Source organism: Tamandua tetradactyla, chromosome 9, assembly GCF_023851605.1.
Source record: "Tamandua tetradactyla isolate mTamTet1 chromosome 9, mTamTet1.pri, whole genome shotgun sequence".
Lineage (NCBI taxonomy): Eukaryota > Metazoa > Chordata > Mammalia > Pilosa > Myrmecophagidae > Tamandua > Tamandua tetradactyla.
The window spans coordinates 61,788,229-61,813,733 of NC_135335.1; the positions used below are offsets into that span (position 1 = coordinate 61,788,229).

General features: G+C 36.3%; 1 non-coding gene across 1 annotated transcript; it reads right to left on the reverse strand.

Moving 5' to 3' along the window:
* Positions 1–22,162: 22,162 nt before the first annotated feature.
* LOC143647484 (U6 spliceosomal RNA) lies at positions 22,163–22,267 on the reverse strand. The gene has a single exon (XR_013158108.1). It is a non-coding gene; the product is annotated as a U6 spliceosomal RNA (small nuclear RNA).
* Between the last annotated feature and the right edge of the window lie 3,238 nt (positions 22,268–25,505).

Sequence of the window (25,505 nt, forward strand, 5' to 3'; positions counted from 1 at the left end):
ATAACTAGTTTACATTGAGAGTTGCAGTTGTTGAAAAAAATAACTTATGAAAAATTTCTTCCAAAGAGTTGACCACTTTGTATTTTTTTTCTGAGATGCTGGCTTCTGTTTATTGATTTGTTTTACATCATGAGAAGGGAGGTTCTATTCTCTTTTATTTCCAATGTGCATCCCATTTCATAATGTATATCTGTTAAATGTTTACCTGGGGTAGATAGATACTGTGCTTGCTAAATGCTGGGAAAAGGAGATGAACGCAGACACAACATCTTCTCTGTAGGAAATTGTGTTCTTGTTAGTTAGTAAGATATTTAAATAGTGACTCTTCCAAGTATTATATGTAGTATAAGTCCAATATATAAAAGCATATTTGTATATTTGTGGTAGGCAGAATCCTAAAATCTGTCCCCCAGATTCCCACCAAATTTCCTACCCTAATCCCCAGGATTATTAAAAAAAAATATATATATAGTGGACAGCCACGGTGGCTCAGCAGGTTCTCGCCTTCCATGCCGGAGACCCAGGTTCCATTCCCAGTGCCTGTCCATGCGAAAAAAACCAAAAACCACATACTACACATTTCAGGCAGGATCCTACCCACTTGTCACAAAACCAAATGTTTTCAAGATCAAAGAGATAATGTGTGAAATGAAAGGGATAGCCCAATAGGGATATGGGGAGTCTATGCAAGCTGGTGAGTGCAAGACTCCTGCCAAGGCATTTTCAAATCCAATTTTATGAACAAGGGTTTAGCCAAACAAAACACCTTTGAAGGACTCAGCTTTTGGTGGTAATATTCCTTATGAAATGAAGGTGAATTATACCATAGAGTATTACAATATATAATATATTTTCTGATATCAACATTTAATAGTTTATGATAAGCTGTTTTATGATATAATTTATGATAAAGTAATAATTTATATCATAAAATAAATTATGGAATATTAATAATTACCTTTACTTTTCTACCAGCTCAACCTATTGCACCTGTCCACCCTTATTTTGAACTTCATGATACATTGTGAATAAATTTTCAAATAAACGTGTTTAATTAATTTCTTTGGAGGATTAATCTTAACCAGAGACATCAAAACTAGTATATTTCATGATACCTATTGTTTTAGTTCGTAAGCTGCCAGAATGTGATATACCAGAAATGGAACAGCTCTTAAAAACAGAATTTAATAAGTTACAAGTTTACAGTTCTAAGCCTATAAGAATGTCCAAACTAAGGCATTCAGAAAAATATACCTTAATTCAAAGCAGGCAAGTGGGTCAGGAACACTGTGCCAGCTGGGAAGGCATGCTGGTCCCTTGCTTCTGGGACCTGTTGCTTTCAGCCTCTGTTCCTGTGGGGGTTCCTCACTTCACTTCTCCAGGGCTGGATTTTCATTTCTTGGCTTCCCTTGGCTCTCTCTAGGTTCTTGTTTGCTTAACATCTCCTGCTGATGTCTACTGGGCTCCAATTATCTACAAACATCTTTGTCCCTGTTCTCTAAGTGCTGGCATCTGTGTCAGCTCTCTTCTGAAGTTCTGTTGGCTCTGTCATTTCTGAGATTTTTACAAAATGTTTCTCCTTTTAAAGACTCTAGTAAATTAATCAAGACTCTTCTGGAATGGGTGGCATCACATCTCCATCTAATCAGAAGTTTACATCCACAATTGGGCATATCTCATCTCTGTGGAGATAATCTAATCAAATGTTTCTGCTAGGCAGTGTAGAATTAGAATTAAAATAAATGGCTGCTCCCACACGTTTGGGTCAGGTTAAAACATGGCTTTTCTGGAGTATGTAATATTTTCCAACCAGCATACCTATGCATGCACTTTCCTTTTCAGTTTCAAATTTCAATATCTCCATAACATCCTTTTATCTCTGCTACTGCTAACCAGATATCATGAAAATTGCAACAACAAAAAATCCTCAGGATATTGAATAGTGACATGAATACTGTTTCATTGAATGAATATTGAAATGAATGTATTTCCTTATGAAAGCTGATAATTCCACTCACCTACATCCATTGTTTGGGTGCCATTAATGGACTCTTGGAAAACTCCTTTATAATATGTTTCTGGGTGAAACAAATGTTTATGTCTTTTTTTAAATGTGTTTTTATTATACAGAAAGTTGCATAATCTAACACTGAGTGATTGCCTGTCATGGGCCATGGCCAACAAATTTTCTAGGAGCTCCATATGAGGCAATATAGACCATAAAACACATGGAACAATAAAAATTATAAATAAATAAATAAATAAATAACAAAAATGAATAAATTTTATAGCTATGCAACCCAAAGCCATATAATGTGTCTTCTAAGCTTTAGAGTCCAGTGTCTTTGGGGCCTTGCTTAAAACTGAAGCAGAATCTTGCAACTAACAGTCAATATAGCATAGTAATAGCTGGAAAGAGGAACTTCTCTCAGTTGGAACTTAACTATCTGTATAATTAATTCCTTATTGCACATGCTAATCTGATTTATTGGTTAACATTAAAACAAACATCTGTCTAATTCAGAATTTAATTCTTGCAAGTTTGAGTCTCTTCTTTTAAAAAGCCATAAAAAATGTGAGAATGATAGAGGGAGGAGGGCTGGGGACATAAATGAAATCAGAAAGAAAGATAGATGGTAAAGATCAAGATGGTATAATCTAGGAATGCCTAGCATGTATAATAATAGTGAAATGTACAATGTACAAATTTTAAAAATGTTTTTGCATGAGGAAGAACAAAGGAATGTCATTACTGCAATGTGCTGAAAATAGATGGTACTTAGTAGTTTAAAATTTCAATTAATGTATGAGACTAAAGCAAAAAATGTTTATTTGTTACAAAATTTATATTTTGACTAGAGCATTTCCTAATATAACTCATGTAGATAGTTTGATTGAATGTCATAAGTACTTGGAATCTCAGGTAGGACATGAGATTTTGTTAGTTTGTCCAAAGTGATCCCCCGATGAATCCCAGAGTGACTTGATCAGTGACTAGAAAAGTGTTTGCAAGCCCCCTTCGGGGAATGGTGAGAGTGGGGAGAAATTCAAATTCCCCAAGTTGAATAACTGATATTCTCACAAGCAGTGTGGACAACCAAAGCTATAGGCTGAGCCCCCAGTCTTGGGGGTTGTTCATATGAAACTTAACCCCACAAAGGATATGTCAAGTCTACTTAAAATTTAGGCCTAAGAGTCACCCCCAAGAGAGCCTCTTTTGTTGCTCAGATGTGGCCTCTCTCTCCAGCCAACATGACGAGCAGTCTCACCATCCTCCCCTTCTCTGCGTGGGACATGACTCCCAGGGGTGTGGACCTTCCTGGCAATGTGGTACAGAGATCCTGGAATGAGCTGAGACTCAGCAGCAAGGGACTGAGAAAAACCCTAGAATGAGCTGAGAATTAACATCAAGGGATTGAGAGAACCTTCTCGACCAAAGGGAGAAGAGTGAAAGGAGACTAAGTGTCAATGGCTGAGAGATTCCAAACAGAGTTGAGAGGTTATCCTGGAGGTTATTCTTATGCATTAAGTAGATATCACCTTGTTGTTCAAGATGTAGCAGAGAGGCTGGAGGGAACTGCCTGAAAATGTGGAGCTGTGTTCCAGTAGCCATGTTTCTTGATGATGATTGAACAATGATATAGCTTTCACAATGAGACTCTGTGAATGTGAAAACCTTGTGTCTGATGCTCCTTTTAGCTACTATATCAACAGAAGAGTAGAACATACGGAATAAAAATAAATAATAGGGGGAACAAATGTTAAAATAAATTTAGTTTGAAATGCTAGTGGTAAATGAAAGCGAGGGGTAAGGGGTATGGTATGTATAATCTTTTTTTTCTCTGTTATTGTTTTATTTCTTTTTCTGTTGTCTTTTTATTTCTTTTTCTAAATCGATGCAAATGTTCTAAGAAATGATGAATATGCAACTATGTGATGATATTAAGAATTACTGATTGTATATGTAGAATGGAATGATATCTTAATGTTTTGTTTATTTTTTTAATTAATAAAAAAAGTTAAAAAAAAAGTATCTATACATTTAAGAATGCCTATACACTCAAACATGAAAATTCTCAGTTTTACCATTATTGCAATTGTTGCTAAAATTGTGTAAAATATCTCTCTGCAATTCTTCATGATATCATTTTGACTATGGAGTATATTGAATATGGTTATCTAAACCTCCTAAAATAGCAAAGAGTCACCATTTGGTTCTCACTTTATTTGGGGGGAGGAAGGAAGACTATAATTTTCAATAGTTTTCCCCTTGCATGTCTTGAAAATGATTGAAACTATGTTGGAGTATTGAATAAAAGGTTGTGTTATTTTCCTAAGTTCCTCTCCTTTGCCTCAATCTATTTTTCATTGGGGGGGGGATTTTAATTGGTATTGCATTGACTCTGTAAATCAATTTAGGTAGAATTGACATCTTAACTATATTTAGTCTTCCCATCCATGAACACAAACTTTTAATAATTCAAAATTGTTTGGGATGAAAGCAAATGTCCCATCATAGGAAACTTATTTCTCATTACTTAAATACTTATTTAACAAATTGCTTAAATTTATCTTCTGTACAGAGTATACTTTGATTTACCTGGTTCTGTGCTAGATTGCTCATAAATTATCATTGAACTTTCTATTCCATTGTCTTTCCTCCTACTTGTCCATTTCAGGACTGAACTCAATTATCAATACACTAACAACATAGCACTTTGTTTTGACTTCTACAGCACTGAATTGGTAAGACCATAATCAGTGTCTCTTCCACCCCTCTGAATATAGAACCTTATCTGTGGGGGGTTACAAACTTCAAAATAAGTATTCAAACACTAAGGAACTAAATTTTAATCTAGGAAAGTTCTTGTACAGGATCTACTAATGGAAGGTAAACACTATACGCTCTAGCAACTCTGCTAATTACCATCCTAGTTGCATTAAGGATACATAGGATTGATACAGATTCACAAAAGAATAGAATATTAGAAAGTGGGAAGGCCAGTAAAATCATCTATCTCAAGGTATTAATTTTTTTAGAGATTTTCATTGTGAAATACAACACACATAATAAGAGCAATAAATTTCCAAGTACATTTTAACAAGTGGTTATAGAACAAATTACAAAGTCTGTTAGGAGTTACAGTTCCACAATTTCATGTTTTTCCTTACAGCTGCTCCAAGACACTGGAGGCTAAAAGAAATATCAATTTAATGATTCAGTAGTCATGCTTATTTGTTGATCTTATCTTCTCTGTTATAATTCCTCCACCAACTTTGATCTTTCTTCCCGTCTGTTGGGACATTTTGACTATGCCCACTCTAACTTTTTCATGTTGAAAAGGGGTGTCGATGATGTAAGATAAAAGGATGAAACTAGTTAATGTTCTTGGAGAGGCTAGCCCACTGGGTTTCAGGACTTATCTGCCTTAGGAAATATCTGGAGGTTATAGGTCTCTGGAAAGTAAACTTAGATTGTAAAAACCTTTGTAGAATCTTATTTAGAGCCCTACATGTTTGTTAGGGTTAACAGGAATGATGTTGGTTGGGGGTTGTCAAACCATGGCAATTAGTAATATCTAGCTGAAGCCTGTATGAGAGCAGACTCCAGTAGAGCCTCTGGGCTTTAATTGAACTCTCTTAACCACTGATATCTTATTTTGTTACATTTTTCCCCTTTTGGTCAGGAAGACATTGTTGCTCCCTCAGTGCTAGGGTTAGGCTTATCTCTAGGAGTCATGCCCCACATTGCCAGTGAGATTTTAAACCCTGGATGTCAGATCTCATGTACGGGGGTAGATAATGATTTTCCTTGCAGAGTTGGGCTTAGAGAGAGGGAGGCCACATCTGAGCAACAAAAGAGAATCTTTTGTAAGTAACCTAAGGCATAATTATAGGTAGAATTAGTTTCTCTTTTATAAAAATAAGTTTTGTAAGAGCAAGCCTCAAGATCAAGGGCTTGGCCTATTAACTTGGGAGTCCTTAATGTTTGAGAGAGTATCAGGCAGTTCCCAGGTGGGAAGGCTTAATAGTTCATTTTTTTCTCCAGTTCCTCAAGGGATGATGCCAATAATTTTTGATTATCTGCCCAACATACTCTGGGATGTATCTGGGTATTACATTAAGCTATAGAGAATTATAAGCCCTTCCACTCACCCCTGAGGGTTGTCCCCTGAGTCGTGTGCTGTGTGCTCTGTGTCTGTGTGACTGACTCAGTACGGCCGCTTACCCCCAGCCATCAGCTAACCAGCCATCAGCTACCCAACAAGTGTATTATTGGGTATTATTATTACTATTATTGACTCTGAAAAAGATTCAAACATTGAAGCAGCTCATGCACGAACTTATTTATATTTGTGGTGTTAATTTTTTCAATCATATTCACCTTTGATATGGCAATATTATTTTTAACCTCAATTCTGGGCTCCATGTATTCGGATTGTTTAAAGAACTATCCAGGCAGGTTGAGTTAGATTGTATGCTACAAAAAAATTAAGGTTTTCGACAAAATAAACCTTTGTTCCTCTGGTCTCATATAGTAGGTGAAGATCTAAAATACAGACAATATCTTCCTTTGCCCTGCATTCTGATTTATGTTAGACCCAACCATATTGGCTTTATTCTTATCTCTAATTGAAGCCTGATTTCTTTTTTTGGTTTCTTTAATAGTTGTATGTGGCAGTACTGACATTCAGAGCCACAGAACTCCAACTCAGAGTATTAGGTGTCACACAGGTACCCAAGGTTCCTGGGAAATACCAGGTTATCCATATATAATATATAGCACTGCATCTCAGAATATAGAAATAACATAGCTCCAGAATAAAAATGACTGCTATATGATCTTACAATCTCAGCCCAAATTTTCTTAGAAGTATTTTCTAAAAGCAGACCATACAATATTTGTTCTTTTGTTTCTGGCTTATTCTGCACCATATCATGTCCCCAAGGTTCACTGGCTTTGTTGCATGCCTCATGACTTCATTCCTTTCTGTAGCCACCCAAAATCCCATCACATGTATATACCACAGGTTGCCTTTCTGCTCCCAGTCAGTGTGCCCTTTGACCATCTCCATCCATCAGGCATCATGAATAATGTCCGAAATAAGCAATCTGTCTTACTGTATCCTCATTTAGTTTTACAACCATCCAAACTTCCAACTTTAAACAATTTTCATTGCTCCAAAGAGAAAATAGCAGATAAGCACACCCTCACCAAGTGGCAAATCCAAACATCCCCTCCACTCTGTCCCCACTCCCCCCACTCCACAATTACTCTCCATGGTATTGCTGTGGTTCTGTTGATACTTTCTATCAACTGTTGCCCGTATCATGCAATAGTAGCTTTCTCCCCACACCCCTCTATTACTGACTCTGAAAAAGATTCACACATTGAAGCAGCTCATGCACAAACTTATTTATATTTGTGGTGTTAATCTGTGGGATAAATGGCTCGATACAACCTCATTCAATCATATTCACCTTCGATATGGCAATACTATTTTTAACCTCAATAATGAACTACAATCACTTCTATTAGTTCGCTTGCATTTAAGCTCAACCTCATTAAGTAACTTTTCACCCATCTCTAGCTTCTGTTTATCTCTTGGTCTGCTGTATTTTACTTTACAAGCCTCTGAGTTTAACTTTACCAGGTTTATAATAGTGAAATCATATGGTATCTATCCTTTGCTGTCTGGCTTATTTCGCTCAGCATTATGTCCTCAAGGATCAACCATGTTGTTGTATGATTCAGGTCTCATTTCATCTTACTGCCGCATAATATTCCACTGCATGTACAAATCACATTCTCTTTATCCACTCATCTTTTGATGGGCACGTGCATTGTTTCCATCTTTTAGCAATTGCGAGTAATGCCACTATGAACATCAGCGGGTAAGTGTCTGTTTGTGTCACTGTTTTCAGCTCTTCTGGGTATATAGTAGTGATAAAGCCAGATCACAGGCTACTCAATATTTAGCTTTCTCAAGAGCCACCAAACTGTCTTCCACAGTACCGGTAATATTATACACACCCACCAGCAGTGAATAAGTGCTCTAATTTCTCCATGTCTTCTCTAACATTTGAGATTTCATGTTTATTTAATACAAGCCATTCTTATGGGTGTGAGATGATAGGTCATTGTAGTCTTGATTTGCATTTCCCTTATAACTAATGAGGATGAGCATCTTTTCATGTGTTCTTTAGCCATTCATATTTTCTCTTTGGAAAAATGTCTATTCATGTCTTTTGCCCATTTTATAATTAGGTTGTTTGTTCCTCTGATGTTGAATGTGTTATTTCTTTATGGATTCAAGATATCAAACCTTTACCTAATATGTTGTTTCCAAATATTTTCTTCTATTGAATTGGCTGCTTCTTTACCTTTCTAATAAAGTCTTTGAGATGCAGAAGCATTTGATTTTGAGGAGTTCTCATTTATCTACTTTTTTTCCTTGCTTGTGCTTTGGGGGCAAAGTTTAAGAAACTACCTCCTTGAAGATATTTATCTCAACTTTCTTCTAGGAGTTTTATGGTACTGGCTCTTATATTTAGTCTTTGATCCACTTTGAGTTAATTTTTGTGTAGGGTGTAAGATAAGCATCCCCTTTCATTCTTTTGGCTATTGATATCCATTTCTCCCATGCCCATTTATTGAAAAGACTATCCTGTCCCAGATTAGTGGATTTGGGGGCTTGTCAAAGATCAATTGACCATAGATTTGGTGGTCTATCTCTGCGTTCTCAATTTGATTCCATCTATTTTTGTGCCAGTACCATGCTATTTTGTCCACTGTGGCTTTATAATAAACTTTAAAAATCAGAAATTTTTAGGCCTCCTACCTCGTTCTTTTTCTTAAGGATATTTTTAGCAGTTCAAGTTCTCTTTCTCTTCCAAATAAATTTGATAACAAGCTTTTCCAAGCTTTCAAAGTAGGTTGTTAGAATTTTGACTGGCATTGCATTTGAATCTGTAGATCAATTTAGGTAGAACTGACATCTTAACTACATTAAACTTCCTATCCATGAGCAATGTCTTTCCACCTATTTAGATCTTCTTTGATTTCTTTTAGCAATGTTTTGTAGTTTTCTGTGCACAGGTCCTTTACATTTTGATTAAGTTTATTCCTAGATACTTGATTCTTTTAGTTGCTATTTTGAATGGAATTTTTCTCTTAATTGTCTCCTCAGTTCAATCTTTACTTGTATATAGAAACATTACTACTGATTGTGGACATTAATATTATATCCTGCCAGTTTGCCAAATTGTTGATTAGCTCAAGTAGTTTTGTCGAAAATTTCTCAGGATTTTCCAAATATAAGATCATGTTATCTGAAAATAATGTAAGGTTTACTACCTTCTTTCGGATTTGGATGCTTTTATTTCTTTTTCCTTCCAGATTGCTCTCACTAGAACTTCTAGTACAATGTTGAATAATAGTGGTGATAGAGGGCATACTTATCTCGTTCCCAATCTTAGGTGGGAATGCTTTTTATCTCTCACCAATAAACATGATGTAAGCTATGGCTGTTTCATAAATGCCCTTTATGATATTGCTTTCATCAGAAAAGAGTGCTAAATTGTGTTGAATGCTTTCTCAGCATCAGTCATGATGATCATGTGGTTTTTCTCTTTCAATTTTTTTTAATGTGCTGTATCACATTGATTGACTTACGTATGTGAAATCCCCCTTGCATTCCTGGTATAACCCCTCCCCTCCTTTGTAATCATGTTTAATTCTTTTAATGTGTCATTTGATTGGGTTTTCTGGTCTTTTGTTGATAGTTTTTTCATCTACTTTCATTGGGGAAATTGTTTTGTAGTTTTGTTTTCCTGAAGTGTCTTGATCTGGTTTTTGTATTAGAATGATGTTTGCTTCATAAAATGAGTTAGGTAGTGCTCCTTTTTCCTCTCAGCACTGCCTTTCCGCATCTCATAACTTCTGATGTGTTGTATTCTCATTTTCATTCATGTCCAGATATTTACCAATTTTTCTAGCAATTTCTTCTTTGATTAACTGATTGTTAAGAGTGTATTCTTTAATCTCCATATATTTGTGAAAGTTCTGGTTCTTTGGTGATTATTGATTTACAGCTTCAATCTGTTGTGGTAAAAGAAAGTGCTTTAAATAATTTCAATCTTTTTAAATTTATTAAGATCTGTTTTGTGTCCCAGCATATGATCTACCCTGGACAGCATTCCATGTGTGCTAGAGAAGAATGTATATTCTAGTATTTTGGCATGTAACAATCTTTATATGTCTGTTAGGTCTAATTCATTTATCCTTTTGTTTATGTTCTCTATTTTCTCCCTGATCCTCTGTCTTGTTGTTCTATCTATAGAGGAAAGTGGTATATAGAAGTCTTCCACTATTATTGTTGAAACATCTTGCTTCCTTCAGCTTTGCCCATGATTTCCTCATGTACTTTGGAGCTCCTTGATGGGGAGCATAAACATTTATCATTATTATTTCTTCTCGGTGAATTGTCCCTTTTATTCATATATAGTGTCCTTCCTTGCCTCTTATGACATTTTTATATTCAGACTCTATTTTGTTTGATATTGATATAGCTACTCCTGCTTTCTTTTGGTTACAGCTTGAATGGAACATCTATCTCCATTCTTTCGTTTTCAATCTATTTGTTTCCTTGAGTCTGAGGTGAATATTTTGTTAGCAGCATATAGATTGATCATATTTTAAAATCCATTCTGCCCATACGTATCTTTTAATTGGTGGGTTTAGTCCATTAACATTCACAGTTATTAGTGTAATAATGGCAGGTCTTGGACTACCATCCTATCCTTTGGTTTTAGTTGTCAGATCTATATATTCATTTCCCTCTTTTTCTTTTTATTCTTTAAGTTACCCTTACTTTATTCCTCAATTTTGTGCCCTCCTGCAGACCTCCCTCTTCTGTCTTTTTTTTTTCTGCCATCAAGAACTTCCTTTAATATTTTTTGTAGGGCAGCTCTATGTTGATAAATTCTCTCAGCCTTTGTTTGTCTATGAAAATTTTAATCTGTCTCTCATTTTTGTAAGAGAATAAAGAAAATTTTGGCTGCAAGTCTTCATCTTTCCTAATCTTAAATATATCATACCACAGCCTTATTGTCTCCATCATGCCTGCTGTGTAGTCCAAACTCAGTCTTATATGGTTTCCCTTTTATGTGGTGAATGACTTTTATCTTGCTGCTTTCAAGACTTTCTGCTTCTCTTCAGTATTTGACAGTTTGATTAGTATGTGTCTTGGAGTAGGCCTACTTGAATTTATTGTATTTGGAGTTCATTGGGATTCTTTGACTTGCATATTTATGTCTTGTATAAGGGTTGGGAAATTTTCCCCCATTATCTCTTCAACAAATCTTCCTAGCCTTATACTTTTTTCTTCTTTTTCTGGGATACTGATGGTTCTTAAATTTGTACATTTCATGTTGTCCATCATTTCCCTGGGATCCAATTCAAATTTTTCCATCTTTCAAGTCATTTGTTATTTTGTGCACTTAAGTTCAATTTTCCTCTCTTCTAGATCACTAATTATTTCTTCTGCCTCTTCAAATTTTGTGTTATGTGTCTCTAGCATATTTTTAATTTGATCTAGAGTATCTTCCATCTCTGTAAGGTCTGCTATTTTTCTATTTATTTTTTCTAATTCTTCTTTATGCTCTTATAGTGTCTTCTTGAAATCCTTTATGTTATTAGCGAACCCATTGAATTTACTTAGAAGAGTTGTATGAAACTCTTTGATTAATGGATATAAATTCTGTGTCTTCTCTAGTGTTTGAATTTGATCATTTGACTGGGCCATATCTGCCTAAATATTCCTGTGCTTTGCAATTTTTTGCTGCCTTCAAGGCATTTAATTATCTTGATAAGGTTATTTTGAAAGTTGATTTCTTTCACTCATCAAAGGTTTTGTATTTTCTTGGTGTACACTGAAGACCCCCTTTTGCACTTGGTTTGTCAGTAATTCCCCACAAAATCATGGCCCAGACCTCATGCAAGGGATGTAACTGTACTAGAGTACTGTTAAAAGCTTGGTAGACAGGCAGTGTGCCAGACTGCACTTTTAGCTTCTTCATAGCAAATAGAAATCTTGGGCCACCTCTTCCCACAGCCCCACCTCTCCCCAGTTGTAGCAGCCAGCTGAGCTGGATGGAGACCAAGTGCAAACCAAACCCAGGGCTGGGAGGTGGGTAGTGTGCATCTCAGCAGAGACACCACTTATAGGCCCACTGGGTCTGCTGGACTCCAGCCTCCACTTGGAATAATCCCGAGCTGTGAGACTGGGTATTACAGCTGCCTTTGTCCACAATCAACCTGGACATGGCTGAGAGCTCATGGTTCTATGTGGCTCATGGCTCGCAGCTTGGTGTGTGGCTTGCAGTTCAGTGCATGGCTCAGTATGCTTCCTTGTCCCTGCCTTTCTGTTAATACACACCTGAAATCTCCAGGCCTCTGCTGACAAAGGGAAGTGGTTTCAAGACCCAGTGAGTCTCTTTCACCTGTCAGTTGTCAGATAAGCTCTGCTCTGTGTCTCCCCCTCCTCCCAGGGGGAGGGCCCCCAAGTCTATACCACAGACCAGGTGTCCAGAGTGACCTTTCTCCAGAGTTGGGATTATACACTGTGTACTGGCTAAATGGACTCTGTACAGGGAAAGCAAATCTGCTGGCTTCCAGGTTCCACATGGACGCTCCCAACTGTGGAGCTGTGAAGGAAGATCTCCCAAGCTAGCGTGGGGATAGGCTGGAGGGTCAGGGCCTTACACTGCTTTGGTCCTGCACTTTCCTGCTTGCCACCACTTATCCCTGGTGACATCACAGCCGAGTGCACTCACCCCATTATCTCCATCCAGTTCCTCCGATTTTTCATCAATGACGTCCCTAGATAGTATAGAAGATACTGTCTGGTCACTTACACTCTGAATCTGCAATCCTGGTTAATTTTCTACCACTGCTTTCATTGTTCCACAGGGCAGGGGTGAACTCAGCCTATCATATTTTACCATCTGCCTTGAGGCATTAATTTTAAAGAAAATGGAGAAGAGAGAGGAGAGTAAACTGTCAAAGAGAGCAAATAATAAAGAGCCCAAGTCTAGAGTATCAGGTTAGTCCAGAACTCCATTTTTCATAAATAGGCTTTATTAGTCCTGATGATTCTATTTATTTAACCCCTGTGATTCTAGAGACAAAATCATGTCACAATACCTTTTAAAATTTCAATAATAATTGTGTAATAATATATAAGATACATTAATTCAATTAATTTATAATAATGTATTAAACAGGGTTTATTTTTATTGACACATTTTTGGATTTCTTGATATCTAGTTTATACTTTGTTCCAAGATAGCCAGACCTAAAATATTTATTGCCTCAAGAGCATGCAACCTCCTGCTGACATGAATTCTGTCCATGCAAAGATAGAACTAATTAATTCTTATTAAAAATTGCCTAAGGAAAAGAAAATATGTCATGAGTGTTTTCTGAAAAATCCCCAAGAAACAAAAATAATTCTGATGATAGGACATATGCTGCAAAGCAATATTGGGTACATTTTTCTTAGTTTCAAGGCTTCACATGTATATTCCACTTACGAAAACCACCACTTCATCTTATTTTATACACAGTCATCAACGCTTATAAAGAATCATCCTAATATTTCTAGGCAGACACTAAGTAGTCACAAATGAATTTCGTCCATTGTTGGCAATTTTTGTAGATTCTTTCTCTACATTTTGCCTAATAAATTAAGGGCTACTAGTATAAGTGTTGAGGCTTGGAAGATAACCATAGCAGAAATGGGAGGTAAATTTGGAGCCTCTCTATAGGTTCAGACAGAAAATAAAATCAGCGAAAGCCCATTCTGTCTAAGAAGATGTTTTAAGTACAACCTCCAAAACAGAGGGAATTTTTGCCATGTTGGCAATTCCAGCTTCTTAGACCCATTGTCTGCTCTAAGACTACACATAATCAAGAGAGCCTATCCATTTTTCTTATGTGAAATTCCATTCATCTTTCTGATTCACAAACATGGGTGAGCTGTGGATGAAATCTGCAACAGTTATTTATAATGTTCAACACGGTCTTTCATCCAAAATTATCAACTGGCAATTGCTATTATCATGCAGCAGACAAAGAAATGTCAAATATGAATAACTCAGGAAATCACGCACTTAAAATTATTCTAACTCGTTTCATCAGATTCAAGAAAATATAAACCGAGAAAAGCATAACACATTCTCCTAAAAAAAGTATGGAAACGCAAAAGAGGCTGCAGTATTAAAAGTCACATTATTGCCACATTTGCATCACGATAGCAGTTTTAGAACTTGATAACAAAGAATAAGAATGGAAGAATTTCATTTTAAAGGTGGGTGTATTAGTTAGGATTCTCTAGAGAAATAAAATCAACAGGGAACACTCACAAATACAAAATTTATAAAAGTGTCTCACATGACTGTGGGAATGCACAGTCCAAAATCCACAGGACAGGCTGTGAAGCCAACGATTCTGATGGAGGGTCTGGATGAACTCTGCAGGGAGAGGCTTGCCAGCCAAAACAGAAAGAGAGGACTATCTCTTCTGAATCCTCCTTAAAAGGCTTCCACTGATTAGACTGAGCATCACTCATGGCAGAAGACACTCCCCTTGGATGATTACAAGTGGAATCAGCTGTGGATGCTGCTGACGTGGTCATGATTTAATTCTATGCAATGTCCTCATCGCAACAGACAGGCCAGCACTTGCCCAACCAGACAAACAGGTACCATCACAGGCCAAGTTGATGCATGAACCTGACCATGACAGTGGGATACAATTTTTCTGATCTGGTAAAAAGTCTTCATGCTCTAAATGTTCCATGTTCTAAAGGACCAGAGTTACTATGCCATATGAACAAGAAAAGACTGATATTTAGATACATTTCTGTTGAAATTTTCACCCATAATAGTAAAGAGGAAAACCATAGGAGGACTAAGATTTAGGGACATAAATTTCAAAACTACTTTTAGATGACATTTAAAACCATAAGTCTAGATGAGATTACCTAGAGAAATTATACAGAAAAAGAAAAGTAACTAGTCTGTGTTTGGACTCTGAAAATTCAGAGGTTGAAACTCTAAAAGAGAATCATCCAAGAAAACTGATAAATAAAGCGGAAGTAAACCAAGATTAAGTAATTTGGTGGTTTGGAGCTCTGTACTCCAGTTAAAACAAAATCACTTTCTCCAGCTTAATAAATTTCTAAGGGTCTGAAACCTTTGTAAATAGGACCTTTTGTTGAGGTTACTTCAGTCACAGTGTTCTTCTTTCAGGATGGATCTTAATCCTATTACTGGAGTTCTTTATTAGCAGAATGAAATTCAGACAGAGAGAAAGGTACAGAGAAAACAACAAGAGCCAAAAGTCAACAGAATATGAAAGAACAGAAAGAATCGAGCAGAGGCCAATGTGTGCATTATCACATGACAGGAAAAGCAAGGACTAAGGATCCCTGGCAGCCAGCACAAGAATTTGTCTTCAGGGAGAAAGCATCACCTGTTGATGACTTAATTTGCATTTCTAGCCTCAGAACTGTGAGCCAATAAATTCCCATTTTTAAGACAACCCTTTATATGGTATTTGCTTCAGCAACCAGGAAACTAAGACAGTTTTTGGTATTACAATTTCAAATACCAAAACAGGTCAAGTGGCTTTAGAATTGGGTAATGGATAGAGACTGGAAGCATTCTGAGGTGTTTGATAGAAAAAACTTAGATTGCTTACATCTAAAAATATACTAAATAAAAGTTGTGGCATGATAAGCCTAATGTTATTTCTAGTGGTTCTTCATTAAACATTTTGACAAAGATAGTGCTTTATAAATGTTCCTATAATCCCCAGATTTTCTTGTAGATAGGTTGGGATCATGAAATTAATTCTGGCCAATAGACTATACCAATTCATAACAATGTCACTTCTAAGAAGAAGCAGTTAAAAGTCTGTTTATTTTTCATCCCTTTCATTTTCTGCTAATAAATCCTTAGAACCATATTTTGAGATGGCAGTACCAGGAGTTAGAAGGCATGTGAGCATCTGAGCCATCACTTGGAGGAGTATCTTCATGAAGGATGGAAAAGAAAATTCCAACTCTTTTTCTGACTACAAGAGAGACAGTTTAAATGTAGAGATGCAAATAGGATGAGAATTAGTGGATGAAAATATGTAGCATTAATTTTCTATTGCTCTGCCACAAAATATCAAAAACAATATCTTAAAGCAACCCATTTATTATCTCACACTTTCTATGGGTCAGAAGTTCAACCACAACTAAGCTGGGTTTTTCCTTTGTGTCTAACAAAGTTACAATCATAAATGTCATGCTGGAATGGGTTCTTAGCTGGAGGCTGAGGTAGCGAAGCGACCACTTTCCAGTTTGCATGGAGGTGGTAGCATTCTAATTCTCATTGAAATAGAATGGCTTTCATTTCAGCTTCTTTCTTCAAAACCAGGAAGTGGGGAGAGACTGTGAATCTAGCAAAATGGGTGCTACAGTCTCATAAATCATATGTACAAAATAAGGAACAGTCTCACCTTAGCTGCATTCTTTTGGTTGGAAGTTGTTTCAATTTGCTAACATTGTTGGAATTCAATATACCAGAAATGGGTTGACTTTTCTAAAGAGGATTTATTAAGTTACAAGTTTACAGTTCTAAGGACATAGAAATGTCCAAACAAAAGCATCCAGAGAAAGATATCTTGACTCGAGGAAGGCCTACCGCATCCAGAACACCTCTGCTAGCTGGAAGGCCCATGATTAGCATCTACTCACCCTTTGGCTTCTAGTTTTGAACGACATTCCTGGGGTTGTTTTCTTTCTGCGTTTCCGAAGGTCTCTCTCTCTGTTGGTTCTCAGTTTTCACCACAATGGTTCTCTCTTAAAGGACTCCAACAAACAGATTGAGACCCACTTTGAGTGGGAAAAGACACATCTCTGTGGAAATCACCTAATTCAATGTTTCACCCACAATTAGATGGTCACGTCTTCATGGAAACAACTTAATCAAAAAGATCCCACCCTACAATATTGAACTCAGGATTAAAGAGCATGACTTTTCTGGGGTACACAACATTTTCAAAACAGCACAGAAGCCAACGAAAGTATACATCCACATTCAAGTGAAGAGGATTACACAAAGATGTAAATATGTAAAATCTGCTCATCCCAAAGATATAACATCAGAAAAAAATAGACTTCCAGAGAGTGAGTATCACCAGAGTAAAAGAGAGATATATCACAATGATACTCCATGAAATGGTCAAGATTACAGGAAAACCATAAATATATATGTACCTGTCATAGCTTGCCAGGCTGCTGTGAGAAATATGGCACAATGTGTAGGCATAAACGCAAGAACTTATTGGCTTATGGTTTTCAAATTATAAGCAATCCAAAATTAAGATACCAGAAAGACATGCTTGTACTGCAACTTATCTGTCTGTAACAATCCTTGGGGCTCCTTGCTTTGTATCACCTCCTTCCATAGCATGGGGATTTTTTTGTTTGTTTGCTTCTAGCTTTGAATCTTCCATGTTTCCTGTATAAGGCCTACAGTAATGTGGATTAAGGACCATCCTGATTCAATTAGGTACATCTTAACTGAAAATAAGATCTTCAAAAGATCCTGTTTATAAATGGGCTCAGATCCACAGAAATACAGATTAAAATTAAGTTTATATTTTCTTCTGAGTGTGCTGGCTTGAGACTATTATGTATCCCAGAAAAGCTATGTTGTTTTAATCCAATCCTGTGAGCGCAGACATATTGTAGGGGGGACCTTTGGATTAAGTTGTTTCCATGGTGATGTGACACACCCAATTTAAGTGGGTTTTAATACTTTTACTGGAGCCCTGTCTGAAAAGAATAATAGGAAAAAAAACATAGAGATCAGAGCTGACTAAGAGAGCAGAGAGAGGAAACCAAGTGACAGACATTTGGAGATGCAGAGGGAGAGTGGCCCAAAAGATGCCAGAAGGTGAGAGAGCCACTGGAAACCAGAAGCCAGGAGAGAAAGGCCAGTAAATGTTACCCTGTGATTTTTCATTTGACAGGGAAACGCCAAACTTGATTGACCTTTCTTGAGTGAAGGTATCCTGTTGTTAATGCCTTAATTTGGACATTTTTGTGGACTTAAAACTATAAATATGTAACGTAATAAATCCCCCTGTGTTAATTTGTAAGCTGCCAGAATATGATGTACAAGAATTGGAACAGCTTTAAAAAAAAGGAATTCATTAAGTTGCAAGTTTACAATTCTAAGACTGTGAAAACGTCCAAATTGAGGCAAATCTATAAAAATGTCTAAATTAAGGCATCCATGGAAAGGTACCTTCATTCAATAAGGCCAGTGATGTTTGGGGTTTCTCTCTCAGCTGAAAAGGCACATGGTGATGCCTGCCAGCTTTCTCTCTAGGCTTCTTCAACGGCTTCCCAAGGGCTCTGTCTATTTTATTGGCTCTGTCAGTTCTGGTGTCTCTGTTGGTTCTGTCTTTTCCGAAGTTTCTCTCAAAAATGTTTCCTCTTTTAGAGAAGTCCAGTAAGTGAAACAAGACCCACCTGGAATGGGTGGAGTCACATGTCTGTACAACCAGTTTAAGAAGCAAATGGCTTCTTCCAGGCCCCTCCCTCATCCACTACCCTCAGCAATCTGGGCCCACCAGGCACTCCATTTCAGTTTCCTAATGCTACCAGAATGTAATATACCAGAAATGGGTTGGCTTTTCAAAGGGGATTTATTAGGCTACAAATTTACAGTTCTAAGCCCATGAAAATGTCCAAATTACAGCATTCAGAGAAAGATACCTTGATAAAGAAAGACTGCTGGCGTCTGGGATATTTATGTCAGCTGGCATCTGCTGGTCCTTACCCTCAGTTAGTTGCTTTCAGCTTCTGATCCCAGTGACTTTCTAAGCATCTTTGGGTTCTCACTTAGCTTCTCTGAGGCAAACCCTGGATTTCATCTCTTAGCTTAGCATATCCAAATGTCTGTGTCTTCTCCAAAATCTCCTTCTCTTAAAAAATTCCAGTAAGCAGATTAAGACCCACCTTGAATAGGCAGGGCCACTTCTCCATGGAAACAACCTAATAAAAGGTGCTACCCTACCTCACATAATTGGAATAAAAAAGCATGGCTTTTCTGGGGATACATAACAGTTTCAAAAAAGCACACACTCCCTTTGTGGGTCTCCCTGGTCTTTTTCTGTGTGGAAACATTAACTTGGTAAACTCATCTTTTGCATGAGCCTCCCCCTCCCAGAATGTTCCTTCAAAGCAAAAGCTGTTTGAAATAGGGAAAGCAGTGTAAAAAAATATTGAGATCAGTGGCCTAGGGCATATATTTATCTGAATTCATTCAGTCCTCCAGTTAACACTGATTAGGCTAAGTAAACTTCTAAAGCTAAAGATTAAATAGTGAACAAGAAAAAGTTCCTGTTCTCCAGGAGCTTGGATTCCATGCAACTTACCATGTGCTAAGCATAAGTATTTTAATACCCAATCACATGTGTAGCAGCCATCAACCTAGTGAACAATCAATATACATGATAGTTTTTGTGAGGAATTGAGGTTGCCATGATTGCAACCAATTCTCTATCTTTTAGTACCCGTAAATTAGGATTTGTGCTCATTTATTTGAGCAGCAGATTATCTGGATTTAATTTTCCTTGTTCAATTGATTATATGCTTTTCCCTGAAATTGGTGTGGCATTTTCATGGTTATTTTGAGAAATTGGATTGTCTAATGGGAAGAGGCACATTGTAATCATGTTACTGAACTTTTGTCTTAATATTTATTTCCAAAGTGATTTTTACAAAACCACCTGACATACAAATACAGAATCTGATTTTCTTTCATGGCCCTCAAATGCCATGTTATTTCAGGTCTCCTACCCAAAATCATATTCATATTTTGAGCCCAAAATGTGTAATTTTAAAATAGGAAGTTGTCTGCAAAAGAATGTGAACTAAATATGTATATATTTAAATATATAAAGTTTCTTTCTTTGTTTGCCTTTCTTTTCATTCAAAAATTTTTCATTCTGGAGCATCCTAGACAGCTTTCTTTTTCTCAATTGTATTGAGTAGAGAAGAGGAGGACAAGAATCATATGTGGGTCAAGACATACTGAATTAATAAAGACAAAGGGGAGGGTAAGAATTATATATTAGGGTTGGTGGTTAGAAACATTACAGAAATTATATAAAGGGTTTTGAGGTTAGAAAGAGGATGCTTTTAAGGCCAATATATTGTTTTAAGATGAGATTTTATAGACTCTAGAATCAATTTGCTCTCATTTAGCACATAAAAGACATGGCCTAAAGGATGCAGATCAAATGGGTTCAATATGTTAAAGGAACTCACTCATCTGTGGTAGCAGAATCTGAAGGCTTGATCATTAATGGTGGGTCAGAAAGAAGGAAAATGAAGGACTCACCTACAGACAATTGTGAAAAATTGAATAGAGAAAAGAAGCAGGAAAATGTAACTGTCAGAATTTTGCACTAATTTTCCCTATTCCATGTCTTGGTCTAGAGATAAAAATGTTTATTAAATAAGAGAAAGGCATATCAAAAGCAGAGGTGTACCCTTGCTTTGGATTCTGAGTAGGTATTTTTGGAGGAACCCACTGTATAGAGATTCCACATAGATACGGTTTAATCCAACTTAGTGCAGAAATAGAAGAGGCCGAATAGATGAAGAAAGCAATTGTCAGAAAAGCTTCAGGTTCACATGGTATGGGCAATGAGTTGAGCAAGGTTACACACATAAAACTTTACATATGTTCTCCCAGGCCAAGGGCTGAATGAATGGAGAACGTGACCCAGACTCTAAGATCTGAAGCCCAGAAAAAAATTCTTGAGGGACAGCTGAATCTTAAATGGTATACTATCAGTGGTCCTACAGAGTCTTGCTGGACCCCAAAGACAGACCAACAACCCCGGATGCAACTCTAGTCAGGAGGAAATGGGACATTGCCTAGGAAATTAAAGAAACTCAAGACACAATGTAGTCAGTCCAACAGACAAATATGTGACATTTACTTTGCACATTCAAACATTAGTGAAACTTATTTGTCACTCTACCATTTATTTAAGAAAAAAAAATACACTTAGAACCAACAAAAATGGATAGCTTAGTTACCTTAACCATAGACATATTTAATTAAGAATCCATATAATCATTGTAAAACCTGTGTTTGTGCAGTAAGTTTCATAAATCAATTTAAAATTAAGGTAACAAGGAAAAAATAATTCTTCCATAGATAAGTTTTTAAATTCTAAATATTAAACACTAACTTAGATACCATTTGAACAGCTGTCAAAACTGTGAATGTTTCCAAAATACCAAGTAGAAAGTTCTTACAAATATCTGCATTGCCATAGTAATGACCTCTGTTACTAAATATTTTCCTGATTTCAGGAAAATATGAAGATACAAATATTTATTTATGCATTTAACATGTGGAACTCTTAACCACCTACAATGGATATCTTAGTTTATGCATAGGCATATTTAAAAAAATCTAAATTAAATTTTAAAAAAATTTAAAAATTGTGTCTTGAGTTTATTTTAATTTCCTGGGCAATGTCCCATTTCCTCCTGACTAGAGTTGCATCCGTGGTTGTTGGTCTGTCTCTGGGGTCCAGCAAGACTCTGTAGGACCACTGATAGTATACCAATTAAGATTCAGCTATCCGTCAAGAACTTTTTCTGGGCTTCAGACCTTAGAGTCTGGGTCACGTTCTCCATTCATCCAGCCCTTGGCCTGGGAGAACATATGTAAAGTTTTATGTGTGTAACCTTGCTCAACTCATTGCCCATACCATGTGAACCTGAAGCTTTTCTGACAATTGCCTAAGTAATCATCATAAAGCCTGTTTGAGCAATATATTTCATAAACCAATTTAAAACTAAAGCAAGGAAGGAGAAAAATCTATAGATACAGCTACCAGAGTTTCTTAAATTCTAAATATGAAACACTATCTTAAATACCATTTTATTAACTATCAAACTGTATGCATTCTCAAAATATCAAGTAAAAAGTTATTACAACATCAACTTTGCTTTGGTTCCTCATTCATATTTGATTCCATAATCAACCAAAAATATGCTTTTTTTTCTTTAAAAGTATGGAATGCTTCACAAATTTCCATGTCATCCTTGCACAGGGGCCATCTTAATTTTACCTGTATCATTTTAATTCCAGTATACATGCCAACGAAGTAAGCGCTAAAGGAAAAAAAAAATTTAATTACAAGAGGCCAGATATTAGAGTACAATTCATGATAAAAGAAACAATATCATGATTCCCAATTTTGATTAATAAATAATATGAGGTTAAGATGCACAATGGAAACAATCTTTAAAATAAAATGTCTTGGAGATACAGGTGTATATGAGAACCATTGTTTGAGGTATATACACAGTCCTGTCAAAGTAAAGATGCTGGTTTAACTCCTGGGAGGCTCAGAGTGGGGAAACCATTACAGAAGAAATAGGGTATGATTTTGTTATATAATCTGTAGTTCAAAGGGTGTAGAAAAGAGGAATGAAGACTTCAGGAAGAAGAAACTGTAGAACTCTGAGGTGTACAAAAGCATCCAATATTCTTGAACTGGCTGGAAGATGGTGCGGTATCTGTCAGTGTGGTAGAAGAAAAGAGTGGAAAGATTGGGGCAAGGCAGAATAAGATTGTACAATTTTTCAATGCCTTGGGTACTATTGCATTGAGATTATGATAAAAAAACGTGTAGGTCTAATTTAGAGAAACAGATGAGTGAATGTGTGTTTGTGTGTGTGGATATGCATGTTTTAGATAGCTGTGGCAGTTGTGTGCAGTATAAAATGAATAAGAGCGAGCCTGAAGCTGGGATTTGAAGACAGAATGAAAACCAAAATAATTTAGGTAATTTAATAATAGAACATCCCAAAGAAAACCTCAAATTTTAATGTTGCTGGATTAATTTTGTGAATCATATAAATAAAAGGGATCAGATTGGTTTCCCTGTCTCCATATTGCTGTGCTTCTTTTCCTTGCTCTTACTGCCTGTGCATATTTACTACCCTCATATTTGGTCCTTTTTCTGTTTACTCATTTTATATTTAATGCAATAAAATTTTTGTAAAATAATCCGGTTATGCCCAGGTATTTCCACTCTTCATGCTGCAGTGTCAACAATTTATTCAAATGCTGAATGGCACCTGTTCAATTCACTATTACTGAAGCAAGCATAAGATTGCTATCAAGCAAGTTTTGATTTGTAATTCAGAGTCATGGGAAAAAGATAATACAGTTCAGAGAATGGATGCAAGTAAAGAATCACATCTTAAATACATGTTTGTATGCTCAAACCTGAAATGGTTCTCCAAGGAAATTCTTTCATATGAATTCATGATGGAACTTCCTGCTATAAGTTTATTAAGGATTTGCATGATAGTACTGCAAACCTATTACTGCCAACCTCACACACATTTTACAGAATAAGTACACCGTAAACATCCAGGGAGAACATGCTGGCCTAACACTGCATACCACTGATAAATCACATACAGCTGCAATAATGACCAGTCAGACTCATCATTGAAAAAATAGACTATTGTTTTAGAAAATATGATAATTTCCTAATTTATATGATTTAAATAAATAAATATTTAAGTTATTATACCCTACGTTAAATGAATACAAACACACTTCAGCCTATTCTAATTTCTTACCTGATACATAGATTATGCTACTGTTTCTCTGACTGTACTGCAAAGCACTAACAAAAGCACTCAAGAAATATTAAATGAAAAAACAAATACTCAAAAATTTGTTAAATATTCTTACATGTGCCAGTAGTATTGTTCGTTCATCTGTGTACTAATTCATTCATTCAACTAGCAAAAGTATTGAGTGGTACCGTGCTGGAAACTGTATATACAACATTGGACGAAGCAGTAGAAATGCAATTTAACCAGGGAGCAAGCAGTACTCAAATATAATACATATACAGTATATCAGCTGGTGGTCACTACTAAGGAAATGGAAGACAGAGCAGGAAAATGAGATATGGACTGTGTGTGTGTGTGTGTGTGTGTGTTTGGGTGGGGAAGAGCATTACAATTTTAAATAAAGGAAACCTGACTGAAATATGACCTTTAAGTATGACCTTAAGGTGGAGACAGAGCCTTATGAATTTCTGGAAAAGAGCATTCCAGGCAGAGGATAACAAACGCAAAGATCCTGCAGTGAAAGGTTGCCTGGTGAACAGCCAAGACAGCAAAATTGCCAGTACGGTTTGAGCAGAGTAAGGAAGGAAGAGAACAGTGATGTTTTGATAAATCAACTCTCAAAAAATAAATAAATGAATAAATAAATAAATAAACAAATGTATATATTTTTAACCTACCTGATTTTCAGTATTTGCCAGTTTCCATAGTGGTTGATGTTAAGCTTTCAACATGACATGTTGGAATGAGATCCATGTAGTCGGCTCCGATGCTCCCGGGCTGATGGTTCCAGCACCCCTGGAAAAGAGGGTTAAGCGGGAAGACCAAGAAGCAAGGGCCGAGTCAGGCAGGGCATGAGATAATGGAAAGGTTTCTCAGTCATTCAAAGGGTCTTGATTTTTCTTCAACTGGGAATGGCTGGTTAAACGTCTGCATAATTCATCAAATATATATTTTGGAAGTATATAAAGAATAAAAAAACCAGAATCTACACGTGAAAAAATCCCTTCTAATTAAATCTAAAAGAACTTGTGAAAATTGAATAAATTTCAGATATATAATTTTAAATGCCATATGCAGAGCCAGATTAAAGGGTGAGTCATTCAGGGAACAATTATAGGAGACATGAAAATAAGGTGCCAGCTAATGCAAAGTTTTTCAAAAGTAATTTTTATTAGAGAATAGGTGTGTTTACAGATCAATTATGCATAAAATTCAGTTTTTAATTATAACATTTTAAGGAACTCATTTTCCTCCCTTTGTCACCACTAATTTTTTTTCTTTTTTTCGGGGGGGTCCAGGAATCGAACGCGGGTTTCCCTCATGGAAGGAGAGCATTCTACCACTGAATGACCTGCCACCACTAAATTTTTATTGAACTAATATTTAAATGATATTGAATGCAAAAACGAAACAAGGTTTAGCTTGCCTTCCTTGGTAGGAAATGTGTTGTGCTGAATGTCATCTACACGTCATTTTTATATCCTATTCATTTCCAAGAGTGACTAATCTGTATATTTAGCCTTTGATTAAATGTACTTGTCATATTAAACTCCAGATACTCCTCATTATTTGGTAGTAACAGTAAAGGGTATCATCCTAAGTGAGTAACTTTCTCTCTCAGCTCCTCAAATAAACAGACACACCCCCTTGAATTCTGTTTTTTTTTCTTAGAGGAAAATGGTATATTTTTTTCCAAGGTCACATCATCTATTTGTGCTCTGCATTAATTAACTTACCATTTGCCCAGGGACC